Source organism: Bos javanicus, chromosome 2, assembly GCF_032452875.1.
Source record: "Bos javanicus breed banteng chromosome 2, ARS-OSU_banteng_1.0, whole genome shotgun sequence".
In the NCBI taxonomy this organism is placed as follows: Eukaryota; Metazoa; Chordata; class Mammalia; order Artiodactyla; family Bovidae; genus Bos; species Bos javanicus.
The window spans coordinates 67,505,621-67,524,362 of record NC_083869.1 but is presented as its reverse complement, the minus strand read 5'-3'; the positions used below and the strand labels follow the sequence as shown (position 1 = coordinate 67,524,362).

At 37.5% G+C, this 18,742-nt stretch overlaps 1 protein-coding gene across 3 annotated transcripts in view; it reads right to left on the bottom strand.

Moving 5' to 3' along the window:
* Positions 1 to 18,742, bottom strand: part of DPP10 (dipeptidyl peptidase like 10) — an 811,290-nt gene that overhangs the window by 309,195 nt on the left and 483,353 nt on the right. The window lies entirely within an intron of this gene.

Genomic DNA, 18,742 nt, shown 5'->3' with positions numbered 1-18,742 from the left:
ATTCATATATTCAAGGAAAGGTAGTTGAATATTTCATGCATTTATATATAAATATTTGTCAGAAGGAATAGAGATAGTCAATTGACTTCATATGTTAATTACTGTGAAAAATGTATTACCTTAGTTCTGATCCCTCAGCTTCCTGAATATGATAAAAGTACAAATGAGTTTAAATTGATAGCTTATGAAAATTATTTGACTACTCAGATCAGAAGTCATTTTAGAAAGACCCAGGTCTTCCGCATTGTAGGCAGATGCTTTACCGTCTGAGCCACCAGGGAAGGCCTGATAGAAAATAGAAGGTATGAAATGAGAAACTGAATTAGGTATGTATGAGATGGGTGTGCATTTGAGGAGGTTTTTTTATTTAAGGTTGAAACAAAGCAATGATTAAAACCCAGATCTGACACATGATTATGTCTCAGCAAGAGAGAGACAAAATAACTTAGATTGATTGCAAGGAAGCAAATATTATTTTGGGCTTTGAAATCTATGCTAATTAAAAAGAGAAATAGAAGGAGAAGATGGATAATGAAAAGCAATAGAGGTAATTAACAGAGTGGGGATAATATAACAAGGTAAAAAAATGTTAAGATGTAGAATTCTTTGAATCATGAATGATCACAGATGAGTAATGCTAATGAAAAAATTTAGTGTTTGAGCCTTGAAATGATAAGTTGATTTAACATAGAGTAAAAGATTGTGAGCGCGGAAGAATTGAAGCTTTTGAACTGTGGTACTAGAGAAGACTCTTGCGAGTTCCTTGGACTGCAAGGAAATCCAACCAGTCCATCCTAAAGGAGACCAGTCCTGGGTGTTCACTGGAAGGACTGAGGCTGAAGCTGAAACTCCAATACTTTGGCCACCTCATGCGAAGAGTTGACTTATTGGAAAAGACTCTGATGCTGGGAAGGCTTAGGGGCAGGAGGAGAAGGGGACGACAGAGGATGAGATGCCTGGATGGCATCACCAACTCGATGCACATGAGTTTGGGTGAACTCCGGGAGTTGGTGATGGACAGGGAGGCCTGGTGTGCTGTGATTCATGGGGTTGCAAAGAGTCGGACACGACTGAGCGACTGAACTGAACTGAACTAAAAAGATTTTGAAAGCAAATAAAAGCTTTAGGAGCATTTTGATGTTGAAGTCATGTAGAATATAGTAGCGGAGAAGGCAATGGCACCCCACTCCAGTACTCTTGCCTGGAAAATCCCATGGATGGAGGAGCCTGGTAGGCTCCAGTCCATGGGGTCACTAAGAGTCAGGTACAACTCAGCGACTTCACTTTCACGCATTGGAGAAGGAAATGGCAACCCACTCTAGTATTCTTGCCTGGAGAATCACAGGGACAGAGGAGCCTAGTGGGCTGCTGTCTATGGGGTCGCACAGAGTTGGACACGACTGAAGCGACTTAGCAGCAGCAGTAGCACCAGAATATAGTAGAGATGAAGAGAAAGAGTGAGCCAGAATCTCAAGCCATAAATAAATGGCAGCGAGTGGCAAATATAGTTAGTTATAGCTAGTTCAGTTCAGTTCAGTCGCTCAGTCATGTCTGACTCTTTGCGACCCCATGGACAGCAGCACGCCAGGCCTCACTGTCCATCACAAACTCCCGGGGTTTACTCAAACTCATGCCCATTGAGTCAGTGATGCCATCCAACCATCTCATCCTCTGTCATCCCCTTGTCCTCCCATCTTCAATCTTTTGCAGCTTCAGCATACTATTAGTAGATAATGTTAGTAGATAATGACTATGAGAAAGAGAGAGATTTGTAGAGCTATATGCCTTGAGTTTTTTGTTTGTTTGCTTGCTTGCTTTGTTTTAAATCTGGGTTCTCAGATAGGAAAAGTGGGAAATTATTTCGAAATTGTAATGAGGAGCTGATACAGTATCTATTCTGCTTCCTGGCTCTATAACCCATGGAGGATTGGAAGAAAATATTGCTTCCCACAGAGCCTTTATGGATTGTGATTTCAACAAACAATTATCAGATTTTCTAAAGGAAGAAATTAATAATATATCCAGAAAGGCACTTAAAGACCAGTACCGTTTTGAGAATCAGATAAAGGTAACTCTAAAAGATACCACAGAATAGTTTTTGTTTTCTTTAATTTTGATTTCTTTTGGCAGAAGTTGATAAGTGCAATACTGATTCAGAGCATTTAAAATGCTAATGTAAGAAATTCTACATATAGACATTTATTTTTTCCAAAATATGTCCCCCAAAACTTCAAAAGATGAGAATGAGATCATTAGTATGTATTTGAATAATCTCTTTCATTGGGAAAATTGATGCTCAAATTTTAGATAATTGTTCTTTTTTATCTCAAGTACTTTGATGATTTTATTTCTAAAAATGCTTTATTTTACATAAAATAATTATTTATCTAATTTATCTTATAATTTAAATACTACTTATACATGCTACAATGACTTTTTCATAAAAATTACCTAAATTCCCTCAAAGCCATTTGTAAATATGACCATTGTGGAGCAGTGGCTGCGCGGGTGCAGGAGGGCCTAGAGGAGCTATCCCATGTTGAAGGTCAGGAAGGGCAGCGGTGAGGAGATACCCCTTGTCCAAGGTAAGGAGCAGCGGCTGAGCTTTGCTGGACCAGCCGTGAAGAGATACCCCACGCCCAAGGTAAGAGAAACAAGTAAGATGGTAGGTGTTGCAGGAGAGCATCAGAGGGCAGACACACTGAAACCATACTCACAGAAAACTAGTCAATATAATCACACTAGGACCACAGCCTTGTCTAACTCAATGAAACTAAGCCATGCTCGTGGGGCAACCCAAGACGGGTGGGTCATGGTGGAGAGATCGGACAGAATGTGGTCCACTGGAGAAGGCAATACAAACCACTTCAGTATTCTTGCCTTGAGAACCCCATGAACAGTATGAAAAGGCAAAATGATAGGATACTGAAAGAGGAACTCCCCAGGTCAGTAGGGGCCCAATATGCTACTGGAGATCAGTGGAGAAATAACTCCAGAAAGAATGCACGGATGGAGCCAAAGCAAAACCAATACCCAGCCGTGGATGTGACTGGTGATAGAACCAAGGTCCGGTGCTGTAAAGAGCAATATTGCATAGGAACCTGGAATGTCAGGTCCACGAATCAAGGCAAATTGGAAGTGGTCAAAAAAGAGATGGCAAGAGTGAATGTCAACATGCTAGGAATCAGCAAACTGAAATGGACTGGAATGGGTGCATTTAACTCAGATGACCATTATATCTACTACTGCAGGCAGGAATCCCTCAGAAGAAATGGAGTAGCCATCATGGTCAACAAAAGAGTCCGAAATGCAGTATTTGGATGCAATCTCAAAAACAACAGAATGGTCTCTGGTCGTTTCCAAGGCAAATCATTCAATATCACAGTAATCCAAGTCTATGCCCCAACCAGTAATGCTGAAGAAGCTGAAGTTGAACGGTTCTATGAAGACCTACAAGACCTTTTAGAACTAACACCCAAAAAAGATGTCCTTTTCATTATAGGGGACTGGAATGCAAAAGTAGGAAGTCAAGAAACACCTGGAGTAACAGGCAAATTTGGCCTTGGAATATGGAATGAAGCAGGGCAAAGACTAATAGAGTTTTGCCAAGAAAATGCACTGGTCATAGCAAACACCCTCTAGCAACAACACAAGAGAAGACTCTACACATGGACATCACCAGATGGTCAATACCAAAATCAGATTGATTATATTCTTTGCAGCCAAAGATGGAGAAGCTCTATACAGTCAACAAAAACAAGACCAGGAGCTGACTGTGGTTCAGACCATGAACTCCTTATTACCAAATTCAGACTTAAATTGTAGAAAGTAGGGGAAACCACTAGACCATTCAGGTATGGCCTAAATCAAACCCCTTATGATTATACAGTGGAAGTGAGAAATAGATTTAAGGGACTAGATCTGGTAGATAGAGTGCCTGATGAACTATGGAATGAGATTCGTGACATTGTACAGGAGACAGGGATCAAGAACATTCCCATGGAAAAGAAATGCAAAAAAGCAAAATGGCTGTCTGGAGAGGCCTTACAAATAGCTGTGAAAAGAAGAGAAGCGAAAAGCAAAGGAGAAAAGGAAAGATATAAGCATCTGAATGCAGAGTTCCAAAGAATAGCAAGAAGAGATAAGAAAACCTTCCTCAGTGATCAATGCAAAGAAATAGAGGAAAACAACAGAATGGGAAAGACTAGAGATCTCTTCAAGAAAATTAGAGATACCAAGGGGACATTTCATGCAAAGATGGGCTCGATAAAGGACAGAAATGGTATGGACCTAACAGAAGCAGAAGATATTAAGAAGAGATGGCAAGAATACACAGAAGAACTGTACAAAAAAGATCTTCACAACACAGATAATCATGATGGTGTGATCACTGACCTAGAGCCATATATCCTGGAATGTGAAGTCCAGTGGGCCTTAGAAAGCATCACTACGAACAAAGCTAGTGGAGGTGATGGAATTCCAGTTGAGCTATTTCAAATCCTGAAAGATGATGCTGTGAAAGTGCTGCACTCAATATGCCTGCAAATTTGGAAAACTCAGCAGTGGCCACAGGACTGGAAAAGGTCAGTTTTCATTCCAATCCCAAAGAAAGGCAATGCCAAAGAATGCTCAAACTACCACACAATTGCACTCATCTCACACACTAGTAAAGTAATGCTCAAAATTCTCCAAGCCAGGCTTCAGCAATACGTGAACCGAGAACTTCCAGATGTTCAAGCTGGTTTTAGAAAAGACAGAGGAACCCGAGATCAAATTGCCAACATCTGCTGGGTCATGGAAAAAGCAAGAGAGTTCCAGAAAAGCATCTATTTCTGGTTTATTGACTATGCCAAAGCCTTTGACTGTGTGGATCACAATAAACTGTGGAAAATTCTGAAAGAGATTGGAATAACAGACCACTTGACCTGCCTGTTGAGAAACCTATATGCAGGTCAGGAAGCAACAGTTAGAACTGGACATGGAGCAACAGACTGGTTCCAAATAGGAAAAGGAGTATGCCAAGGCTGTATATTGTCACCCTGCTTATTTAACTTATATGCAGAGTACATCATGAGAAACGCTGGACTGGAAGAAGCACAAGCTGGAATCAAGATTGCCAGGAGAAATATCAATAACCTCAGATATTCAGATGGCACCACCCTTATGGCAGAAAGTGAAGAGGAACTAAAAAGCCTCTTGATGAAAGTGAAAGTGGAGAGTGAAATAGTTGGCTTAAAACTCAACATTCAGAGAATGAAGATCATGGCATCTGGTCCCATCACTTCATGGGAAATAGATGGGGAAATAGTGGAAACAGTGTCAGACTTTATTTTGGGGGGCTCCAAAATCACTGCAGTTGGTGACTGCAGCAATGGAATTAAAAGACGCTTACTCCTTGGAGGGAAAGTTATGACCAACCTAGATAGCATATTGAAAAGCAGAGACATTCCTTTGCCAACAAAGGTATGTCTAGTCAAGGCTATGGTTTTTCCTGTGGTCATGTATAGATGTGAGAGTTGGACTGTGAAGAAGGCTGGGCGCCGAAGAATTGATGCTTTTGAACTGTGGTGTTGGAGAAGACTCCTGAGAGTCTCTTGGACTGCAAGGAGATCCAACCAGTCCATTCTGAAGGAGATCAGCCCTGGGACTTCTTTGGAGGGAATGATGCTGAAGCTGAAACTCCAGTACTTTGGCCACCTCATGCTAAGAGTTGACTCATTGGAAAAAACTCTGATGCTGGGAGGGATTGGTGGCAGGAGGAGAAGGGGACAACAGAGGATGAGATGGCTGGATGGCATCACTGACTCGATGGACATGAGTCTGAGTGAACTCCGGGAGTTGGTGATGGACAGGGAGGCCTGGCGTGCTGGGATCCATGGGGTCGCAAAGAGTAGGACATGACTGAGCGACTGAACTGAATTGAACTGAACTTTGCAGTAGATTATTCCATTCACCCCTGAGATTTCAGCAGGCAATTCTATCAGCTCAATATAAATAATGGCTAGTTTCCTTAAGGCTCGTATTATAAAAGGACAAAAGAACCCATAGATTCTCTGTTGCAGAAAGAACTGCTTCTATTGATAACTTACTCTTTCTTCTGTTCCCTTCACTGGGAAGTATGGAGTGGGATGATACCTAAATGAACAGAGGTGTCCATATCAGGAGATATCAGGATCACTGACTCAAAGAGGGCCTGATAATGCATTTAAAAACATTCCAATTCATTTTAGAATGGAAGAGTAAATGGTCATAATGGCCATGGTAAGACAAATTTAATAGTGATGATTTAAATATTCATTTCTTATGTGTTCTTTCTATAAATGCTCCTCCCTGATGGGCTTCTCTGGTGGCTCAGGAAGGAATCTGCCTACCAATGAAGGAGACACAGGTTTGATCCCTGCATCGGGAAGATCCCATGGAGAAGGAAATGGCAACCCACTCTAGTATTCTTGCCTGGGAAATCCTATGGACAGAGGAGTCCGGTGGGCTATAGTCTCAACTTGCTTGATCTTTTTTGGTATAATCCTAAGTCTCAGCAGGTCACACCACCTGCATATTAAAGAGAATTATCTGTGTGGCTTGGCTAGATCTCTGAGGGCTCTACTGTTAGGTAGTTAGCAACAATACCACCATCTTGAAGACTAAATACATTTCCAACAAGAAATTTGGTAGCTTGCCTTATTATTTTACAAAGCAAGAAGACACTGTTGACTCTTTTGCAGCAATGCATTCTTTGAACAGAGACCTCAAGCCCAAGAGAGAAAATTTAAAGTGGACAGTCATGACCAGTTCATACATATGAAAAGATTTTTCTTTTCAGATTCATGAATACCTGCTCAAAAGTAGATCAAAGTCAGGATTCTAAAACAATGAAACAGTGTATTCTTTGCAGATATCATCTCTAAGAAAGAACCATCATAAACTCATAATAACATTAGAAATAATTTGATAAAATGTTTTCCACCAGAAATTAACGTGTTATAACAAATTTGAATATTTGTTAAGTGGCCTGCCGATCCTGCTCATTTGATCTTGTTATATGTAAAAAAAAAAAAAAAAATCAAGATACTGTTTGAGCACTGCAGCTGTAAGGTTGACATGGTTGTCTACTAGGTTGTACATCATTTGGAAAATAAAAGTACAATTCTTTTCACATAGTTATAAAAACAAAAACATCAGCCACAAACTAATAATTTTAACTTTAATGGAAAATAAAGTGAAGTCTAATGTACCATTCTATCATTTTAGCATCATTTATATTACACTAGATTAACTTAAGCACCAAGAAGGCAGTCTCATTCAAGTTTGTAAATTAGAAATAAAAATGTAAAATAAATAAGAATGACCTTATTCAGTACTTTCAAACTAAGTAGGGTATTGTTATAAAATTATAATTTTGTCACTAATTACTATTTTCAGTATATTGAAAAATTATAGGCATTAACATTAAAAGTCACTTTAAAATGTTTTATTCACATTAAATTAGCCCCTTTTAGAGTATTTCACAATATTTTTATGGAGCAATTTGCATTTATACTGAGCTTGTTTTTTAATATAATGTTCATATTCCTATTGGAATACTTATCCCGCTTGAGTACATTTTTGTGAAGTTGAACAACAGGAAAATAATAGAGTTCAAAAAAGAATTATAATAAATATTCCAAGAAATAATGTCTATATTGAATCTGCCCAATAATTGGGGAACAGTTTAAGGACAAAAATACTACTTGAAATTACAAATAGATAATATGCTGTAATGATTTTCTCTTTATCTTCCAAGAGATTTGGGAAGTATCATTTCTCAGTCTTACCTAGGGAAATGCCCTACTTGACCTGGAAAGCTTGATCAACTAAACTAGCTCAGTGTGGGCAATTCATTTGCATAACTACGTACCCATCATTCACAAATGCAGTGATTCATTATGATTAAAGTAGATATGGGTATTTGGAGTAGCTGAGAGATAGCAGCTAAAAAAGGAAAATGAGGTTATTTGAATGGCTGCTAGTTTCTACTTCCCTTGTGAACTTCCATAAAAATTATTAATCTATTTATGCCTTGGTTGCATAATATCATATACAAAATACAATTTTTGAATAAATGAAAATAATTCCCGAGTAGATTTTTAAAATATAAAACCATTTCTAATTTTAAATAGGGTGTATAATAATCACTGTGGTTTTATATATTCTATATGACTTAGGTTTTTTCAGGCTGTGGCATAGAAACTTCAGAATCCTTTGGTTATTTGTTAAAAATACACATCATTGAGGTGGCCAAGATGGGGGAGTAAGAAGACTCTGTGTTCACATCCTCCCACAACCATACCAAAATTACATTTTTACAGAGCAATTCTTGATAAGAATGACCTAAAGACTAGCAGAATTTTTTTTTTCCCCAGAACTAAAGATAAAGAAGGAACCACAATGAGATGGCTTAGAGGAGTGGAGATACCAGAAAGTCAAGGACCACACTCTTGGGTGGACAACCAAACAACAGGATGATAATGACAGTTGTAGAGATTCTCCTCAAGGAGTGACGGTTCTGAGCTTCAAATCAGGCTCCCAACCTGCAGTCCTACACCAGGAATACAAACGCTTAGAACATCTGGCTTTAAAGGCCAGAGGGGCTTGCATACAAGAGAGGCAGGACGTTTTAGGAAACAGAGGCGCTAACCTTAAAGGGCTAATGCAAAAACTCACACTCTCTTAAGATCTAGTGTGGAGACAGTAAATTGTAAAGATCCTAGATCGTACCTACTCATTGCTTTAGGAGAGTCTCTCAGAGATAGGAGGTAAATAGCATACCTCTGCAAAAATAGATGTCATTGGCAGCCATTTTGTGGAGCTTGTTCTAACACGAGGACACTGATGTTGGAAAGATCCTCTCATTTTGTATTTCTCTCACTAGTCTATTAGTACTAGGGTCTTATGTGCCCACCAATCAGTAAGAAATGGCCCCAGGAATCCCAGAGCCCCATCGCCAGCTGTCACAGGACCCATGACCATCTACCAATTGGCAAACACTAGCCGTAGGACTCTCTGGGCTGGAGATCAGCTGTGCTGGGACCCAGTCCCACCCTCGAGTGGGCTAGCAGCCACTGTATGAGGCAGGACCTGGCAGCCAAGCAGACCAAGGTAAGCCCTGCTTCCCAGCTCACCTGTATTAGTTGGTTCTGCCACAACAGAAAGGATCACACAATCTACTTTGGGAACTTCTCCTAGAGCATATAGTTCTGGTGACCAGGTGAGAGTGTGCTGCTGGGACCAATAGGCTGTATCCTATACAAGGCAACTTTCCCAAGATTAAGAGGCCCCCAAAGCTAATACATACAAATAAAAACAGAGAGGTAAGGAAAAAATGAGGCTACAGAGGAATATGTTCCAAGTGAAGGAACAAAATAAACACTGGAAGAAGAAATAGGTGACATAAAGTTAAGCAATTTACTCAATAAGAAGTTCATGATAATGATCATAAAGATACTCAGCAAACTCTAGTGAAGAATGGATGGACACAGTGAGAATTTTAACAAAAAATTAGAAAACATAAAGAACCAAACAGAAGCAAATTATAACACAATAGTGGAAATAAAGAATACTAGAAGAAATCCACAGAAAATCAGATGATATGGAAGAATGGATCAGTGAACTGGAATACAGAGTTATGGAAATCACTCAAACTGAACAGGAAAAAAAATGAGAAAAAAGGAATTATTAGCATAGTTTAAGAGATCTCTGGTATGACAGCAAGCATATGAACATTTGTGTTATGTGGTCCTGGAAGGCAAAGAAAAAGGGGCATAAAACTTACTTGAAGAAATAATAGCTAAAAATATCCTTAACTTGGGAATGGAACCTGATATCCAGATCTGGGAATCACAAAGAGTCCCCATCAGCATCAACCCAAAGAAGTCTATATCAAGACATACTGTAATTTAGAATGTCAAAAATTAAAGATGAAGATAGAATCTTAAGAACAAGAGAAAAGCAACAAGTACAAGGGAACTCCTATATATCAATCAACTTTTCAGAAGAAACTATGCAGTCCAAAATGGAGTGGCAAGATATATTTAAATTGATGAAAAAACAAACAAAACTATAGTCAAGAATACTCTACCTGGCAAGATTATCATTCACATTTGAAGGAATGATAAATATTTTACAGATAAGTAAAAGCTAAAAGAGTAGAGATTCACTATACCAGCTTTAACAAGAAATGTTAAACAGACTTCTCTGAGTAAGAAGGAAAACACCACAACTAGAAATATACAAGTTTTAAAAGAAAAAACTCACAATAGCCAAGGTAAATATACAGCAAAGGTAGAATAAACCACTTATAAAGACAGTAGAAAAGTTTAAAAATAAAAGAAGCAAAATAACCTATAAGTAGGTATAAAATACATCAAAAAGTTAAATATTAGTGAAGAATAAAACTGCAGGGTTCTTAGAATATTTCTGAAATCATTTTTTGAGACCAGTTTCACCCTGCCCCAAAACAGACAAAGATACCTCAAAAAAGGAAACTGCAGGCACAGAGATTGCAGGTAAACATAGATGCAAACAAATCCTCAACAAAATACTAGCAAACTGAATTTAACAGTACATTACATGGAGCATACATTATGATTAATTAGGATTTATCTCAGGAATACAAGGATGCTTCAATATCTGCAAATCATCCAATGTGATATACAGCAATTACAAATTGAAGAATAAAAATTATATGATGATAAATTGAAATAATTCTTTGGCAAAATTCAATATTCATTTATTATAAAACTCTGAACAATGTGGGTTTAGACGGAATCTACCTTAACGTAATAAAAACCATGTATACTCAATACTGGAAAGCTTAAAGTCAAAAATAAGACAAATATGCCCACTTCCTGTGGTCATGTATGGATGTGAGAGTTGGACTGTGAAGAAGGCTAAGTACCGAAGAATTGATGCTTTTGAACTGTGGTGTTGGAGAAGACTCTTGAGAGTCCCTTGGCCTGCAAGGAGATCCAACCAGTCCATTCTGAAGGAGATCAGCCCTGGGAGTTCTTTGGAAGGAATGATGCTAAAGCTGAAACTCCAGTACTTTGGCCACCTCATGCGAAGAGTTGACTCATTGGAAAAGACTCTGATGCTGGGAGGGATTGGGGGCTGGAGGAGAAGGGGACGACAGAGGATGAGATGGCTGGATGGCATCACTGACTCGATGGACGTGAATCTCAGTGAACTCTGGGAGTTGGTGATGGACAGGGAGGCCTGGCGTGCTGCGATTCATGGGGTCGCAAAGAGTTGGACACAACTGATCTGATCTGATCTGATCTGATGCCCACTCTTACCCATTTCTATGTAACACAGAACTAGAAATCCTAGATATAATAATCAGATAATAAAAAGAAATAAAAGGAATCCAAATTAGAAAGGGAAAAGGAAAACTGTGACTGCAGATGATGTGATACTATATAGAAAATTCCAAAGATGACACCAAACAACTACTATGGCTAATAAATGAATTCAGTAAAATTAAAAAATCTGTTGTGTTTATATATACTAAAAATGAACTGCTAGAAAAAGAAATTTAAAAGAAATCTCATTTATAATTCTATTACAAAAGAATAAAATATCTACAAATAAATATTACCAAGTAAAAGACCTCTTCTCTGGAAACTATAGTATACTGAAAAAAGAAATTGAAGAAAATGCAAACAAATGAAAAGATACATCATTTTTATGGTTTGGAAGAAGTATATATTTAGCACAATCCCTTTCAAGATACTGATAGCAATTTTTCACAGAATAAGAATAAATATTCTAAAAATAGTATGAAAGCACAGAAGACCCCTACTAGTCAAAAGAATCTTGGGAAGAAGAACAAGGTGAAGGTATCTAATTTCCTGATTTAAAACTATACTACAAAGCTACAGTAACCAAAACAACATGGTACTGGCACAAAAACAGTCATACATATCAATGGAACAGAATAAAGCCCAGAAATAAATCCTCACTTATTGGTCCATTAATTTATAAGAAAGGAGTCACAAATATACAGTGGAGAAAAGACAGATTCTTTAACAGATAGTGCTGAGAAAACTGGACAGCTACATACAAAATAATCACATTGGACTACTTTTTCATCCCACATACAAAACTAAATTCAAAATAGACTAAAGATTACACATCTTATGAAACTGTAGAATTTCTAGAAGAAAACACAGGCAGAAGATCCTCTGACATCTGCCTTAGCAATATTTCTTTAGATATCTCTTTTTAGGCAAGAGAAACAAAACCAAAAATGAGGAAATGGGACTATATCTAATTTAAAAGTTTTGGCACAGAGAGAAAAGCTATCACAAAACTGCAAGGTAGCCTGCTGAATGAGAAAATCTATTTTACAAACAGTATATTCAATAAGAGGTTAATACATCATGCAAAATATACAAAGAACTCATATAACTCAATGTCAAAAAAAAATAAGATTAAAAAATGAACTGAGGACTTTAACAGACATTTTTCCAAGATATACAGATGGCCAACTGATACATGAAAAAAATCTCAATATAACTAATAATTTAGGAAAATGCAAATTGAAACCACAATAAGATATCACCTCACACCTATCAGAATTGCTGTTATATAAAAAAAGGTAACTAATAACAACTGTCAGTGAAGAGGGGATCACTTTTACACTGTAGATAAAACATAAATTGGTACAGCCAATGGAGTTTCCTCAAAAAATTAAATTAAAAAGAACTACCAAAGATTTAGCAATTCCACTTCTGGATATTATTCAAAGATAACAAAGACATTAATTGGAAAAGATATATGTACCCTTATGTTCACTGCAGCATTGTTTAAAATAGCCAAGATATGGAAATTACTGGTTTTTCTTGACAGATGAATGAGAAAAATATGATATATATTATATATGTATATGTACATATATATGGACTATTAGACTACAACATGAGTGAGTGAGTGATAGTTGCTCAGTTGTGTATGACTCTGCAACCCCAGGGACTGTAGCCTGCCAGGCTCCTCTGTCCATGGAATTCTCAAGGCAAGAATACTGGAGTGGGCTGCCATTTCCTTTCCCATGCAACAACATGTATGGACTTTATTACACTAAAAGAAATAAATCAGACAGAGATAGACAAATACCATATGGTTTCACTTACATGTGGAATCTAAAACAAGACAAATGAACAAACATAACATAATAACAGACTCAAATACACAAAAGAGAAACTGGTGGTTGCCAGTTAGGAGGGAGGTGGAGGTATAAGTGAAATGTGTGAGGGAGATTAAGAGACAGAAACTCCCAGTTACAAAGTAAATGATTAATAGGAATCAAATATACATTATGGGGAATATAGACAACAACATTGTAAAAAATAAAAATGGTTGTGAAAAAATACAAAATAAAGTTTGAAAACACACACGCGCACACACACACACACACAATGCACATTCCTTATTACCTCTCTGCTGCTGCTGCTGCTAAGTCACTTCAGTCATGTCTGACTCTATGTGACCCCATAGACGGCAGCCCACCAGGCTCCCCCATCCCTGGGATTCTCCAAGCAAGAACACTGGAGTGGGTTGCCATTTCCTTCTCCAATGCATGAAAGTGAGAAGTGAAAGTGAAGTCGCTCAGTCGTGTCCGACTCTTAGGGACCCCATTACCTCTCTATTGAATCATAATACCTGAGTTTAGGACCACCATTTTTAGCCAAACCCTGAATGTAACTTGAAAATCTGACTGGTAATTCTCATAACAGTTACTCATATAATCTATTCAATAAAGACAGACATTTTTATAATGTACAAAGCTTTTGTCTCTCATTCTCCAAAATTATCTGTGCAACTTCTAGTTCACATGCCACAGTACAAGGACATAACTCACTGAGATCTCCCTTAAGAGACCCTGCAGAGTAGTCCCATCTGCTGGTCTGCTGGAATCACTATCAAGTTTGCACTGTTGGCTCAGACAGTAAAGAATCAGCACATAATGCAGGAGACCCAAGTTAGATCCCTGGATTGGGAAGATCCTCTGGAGTAGCGAATGGCTACCCACTCCAGTATTCTTGCCTGGAGAATTCCATGGACAGAGGAGCCTGGTGGGCTATAGTCAATGGGGTTGCAAAGAGTTGGACATGACTGAGGGACTAACACTTTCACTTTCACATGTTCCTGAGGGCTGCTCTCAAGAAGGTACAAGTGCAAGCCTATTCCTGCAGGAGGTAGAATTCTCTGAAGGGCAGCTTTGGTTTAAGAGATTGCTAAAATAGTCCTGTCTGAAAATTTCTTATGTCCTCCATATAGTCTGAGATACTTCCTTCCCTGCCCTTTTACTTTCACAAATGTCAAATTTGAGCTCTGTACCTCTGATCTTTCATTTTTTTTCTTTTTCAAGTTTTTCCTTAATAAATCTCTTTCATATCTAATTCCATCTTGGGTCTGCTCCTTGAAGACATACACACGTATAAACACACACACAATATATAATATATTGATTTATATAGAAATATATAAAGTATACAAAATAATATCTTATAAAGTACATATAATATCATTTTAAGAAACTTGTCCAAGATTCCCCAGGTACTAAGTGATAGAGATTAAAAACAAACTCCATAATATCTGACTTCTAAATCTCCAAATCCATTCTTTTTCACTAGACGATGTTGCTTCCTCTTTTGCAGCATTAATTCTGCATTTATGTTGACGATTGAAAACTTCACAGTAAATAAAATCTCAGGAGACCTCTCAGCCCCTGAAAATGGTTTCCTAAGTATAAGCCTTTGCATTTTAGAATCAGTGACAAATAGGAGTAGGCCATTTTTTTTCCAGTCCGACCTTGATCCATTTTTTATTCACCAAAGGTTTTATAATCCATGATGGATCTGTGCCCTCTAGAACACTTAGAAAAATATTCTAGGTATCACTGAGTATTTCTACAATATGTGCACAAATCTTAAATCCAGTTCAACAGATTATAGAAAATTATACCCCAAGAAAAGGAAGTTATTATAGAATTTAGAAGGGTAATTGTGAGAAGTCAGGTTTAGAGCAAAAGGGAAGATTCTGAATGAGGTAGACCTTAACCTGGTAATCTCTATAGAGGTGACAGGAAAAGTTCTGGATGGAAAAACCAATGATGGATAATTCTATGATTGTCTTATGCAGAATCAAAATGGCAGCTGGTTTGGTGATATGTTGTAAAAGATGATTCAATTTCTTTATACAGAAATCTCTCATTTTTTTCCTCTTCATGACTGACATGCTGAAAAAATGTGAAGTAACTAGAACTCTTTTGACAGCATTTCAATACATCAAGAAATTAAGTACATACACACGTAAATACACGTATATGCTTAACATGGTGAAGTTTAACTCATAATATAATACAATATATTGTTTACAGAATTTTTGGAGTACTTCCAAATTGCAATTGTAAAGCCATGAATTTTCATGGTTTACTAAGTAAGGTAAAAACACAATGGTCATTGCAGTCAGAAAAATGTATTTGTTTGAATCTTGAGTTTACCAGTGTTTGGGGCCTTGGACAAATGACACATTTTATTATGCTCACCTGAAAACGGCATAAAATTGTTTCTATCACAAGACTGTGTAAGCTGTACATTTTATAACTTTATCATGGTATATAAAGTGGTGTATACACACATCATAGTGTATAAACAGAAAGCTGTTCAATCAATTTTGACCCATTCCAGGCATTGAAAGTAGCTCTAAAGTGCTTTTGTTACCTTGAAGGAGAAAACAATAGATTTTAGCACCTTGATTAAATTAATTTAGCCAGAATGTCCTCGTAGAAATGACTGTGGGATGCATTACATTTTTATTTTTAAAAAAGACAATATGAGAATATATATAATGAATGCATGAAAGTGAGCACTAATTAAACCCATTTTTAAGAGCAGAAAGATCCTGATAGTACTTTTATTTGGTGCACAATTCAGATTTTGATATTGCAGTCACTGTTAATGAGGCACATTTTTAAATGTAATGACACCTCTTTCTCACCTTCTAGCTAATTTTCTTATCTTTCCCAGGATCATATTAGTGCTCTAAAGAGTATCAGTCAATTAATCGAAGTTTTCTTATCTTCTGTACAACTGAATTAAGACCATACTAAAGAAACAACCTAGAAGTTAACCTTTTAACTTAATCTTTAACTTAGGTTATGCTTTTAGTACTCAAAAAAACTCTTCCTGTTTCAAAGATGTACAAAGATTCTGAAGGTTCTCAAGTGGATTAGAAGTGACATGTACACCCTACATGTATAAAACAACTAGTGGGAACCTGCTATAAAGCACAGAAAGCTCAGCTCGTTGCTCTGTGATGACCTAGATAGGTGGGGTGGGGAGGGGTGGGAGGCAGGTTCAAGAGAGAGGGGATATATGTAAATCTACAGATGATTCACTTCATTGTACAGCAGGAACTAACACAATTACACTCCAATGGGGGAAAAAATGAGGATGAGATGACTGAATGGTGTCACTTATTCAGTGGACATGAGTTTGAGCAAACTCCAGGATATAGTGAAGGAAAGAGAAGCCTGGCATGCTGCAGTTCATGAGGTTGCAAAGAGTTGGGCATGAGTTAGCAACTGAACAACAAAACAACAACTAGTTAGTGCGTGCTACTGATGATGTCTTGGAAATACATACAGAAATAAGTGCATACTCTGGCAATATATTCGAAGAAACTAGAAGCTACAGAAAAATCTTCCCCAGGTAACCCCATAGCCTCTCCTCACTCCCTGAAAACAAATTCACTCATGCCAAAAATGACATACACAAGTCAGCATACCAGGCTTCCAAACATTAGTATATTCACTATTTCCTTAAGTGTTAATATGTAAGAAAGTAGGAAGAGATCAAGAATGAGTTAGGGGGGTATGGTTTTTAGATAAGAAAAAGGAACATAATCATGTGTTCCCAATCTCTAGAGAACAGAACATAAGACAGGAAGCAATGCCTTTGAAAAGAAGACTTATTTCTGCCTCTGATTTTTAGTTTGGGTATAAATTCCCTCATTAATGTTGGTATCAAACATCAGTTACCAAAATAAGGGCAGTAGGAATGAGATACTGATGTCCTATCACAGTCACCTTCTTCTCTCTGTTACAGAGGCATGAAAATCTGGGTATTTGCACAGGAATTAAGACTTTTTTTCATAGCACTCATAAGGAGTTGAAGAGAGAGATAGAGATACCTCTGTATTAGAAATGAATGTTTCTGGAAAGAACTCCAACAGAATATTCAATCCAAATAGGTAGTGGGTGATTTATACAGTAAATAGGTAAATTTGAACAAGAGGCAGAGATTATAATACAAGCCAAAGAAATGATTTTAATGATTTGATGCAAAAGAAGAAGACTATATTTATGGGTTTTTTTCATTTAAAGATATTTTATAAAAACGGTTAAATATAAATAAGGCTTCCTACAGAACAGCTTCCCGGATACTAGTTCCTTTGTATAAAACTCTGTATGTGCTTCAGTGTGTATGTTGCTATGAAGAAAGAAGATTGGAAGGACTCATGAGGAACCATTTGTGCATACTCAGTCTTTCAGTTGTGTCTGACATTTTTGCAACCCTGTGGACTGTAGTCCACCAGGCTCCTCTGTCCGTGGGATTGTCCCAGTTTCTCCCAGCAAGAATACTGGAGTGGGTTCCTATTTCTTCCTCAGGGGATTTTCCTGACCAGGGATCCAACTTGCATCTCCTGCATTGCAAGTGGATTCTTTACCACTGAACCACGGGGAAGTCATTAGTAACAGTTATCTCTGGGGTGTGAGATTACATTAACTGTCTGAGATCAGGTTTGATTTATGAATGCAGTATAGATGGAGTCTACTCTGACCAATACATGTAGTAATTGAGGGCTGGGAACATACGTATTTAATATATTTATTTAATCTTCCCATCACATAGTAGGTGCTCAAATTGCTATTGCCCAAGAACGAATATTAGTCTTTACTATACTTGTAAGCTTAGGGAATAATATCTTTGATGGTGTCCTTTTCAAAAATAATAAATGACTATCTTAGTGGTGAAAAATGATAATGTAACTGAAAATGTAATGAATCTTGATTCTCTTGTTACCATTTGCTTTCGTTGTGGTGAACTCATGTGAGGGCACATTTATGATTTAAATTCTATTTTCTCATGTCTGATAAAAATTTCAGCAATTTTAACTCCCTAAGTTGTGCCAAAGGTCATGTCAAAATTTTAGGTAGGGGGCAAAGTAAATTGCAGAGAATAACACTAAATAACCACCGGCCTTAAACTAAGATAAAGTTTTTCGGTTAATATATTTATAGAGGAAGCTGTTCTTTTGTTATGTGCATGCATGTACGTGTGTGTGTGTGTGTATGTGTGTGTGTGTGTATGTGTGTGTGTGTATGTGTGTCTGGGAGAGAGTGAGACAGAGAAATAAAGAGATAGAACAGAGAAACTAATCTGGATCTGGTTCTGTCTATTCACTCCACCTGAAATTGAATAATTCAGCTCACAGTATGTTATTTAGGGAGTTGTTTGAATGGCATATAAAAATCATCTCAGGAAAAGCACACCGCAGCATGATTTTTTGAGCCAAAAGAGCATCAGAGGGCATCTTCCCAGCACGGTCCCAATCATGTGCTTATGGGGTGGTCTATATGAAAGAATTAAAATAGATCATTTTGCTAGAAAGCTCATAGTACAAAGTGAAATACACCATTTGT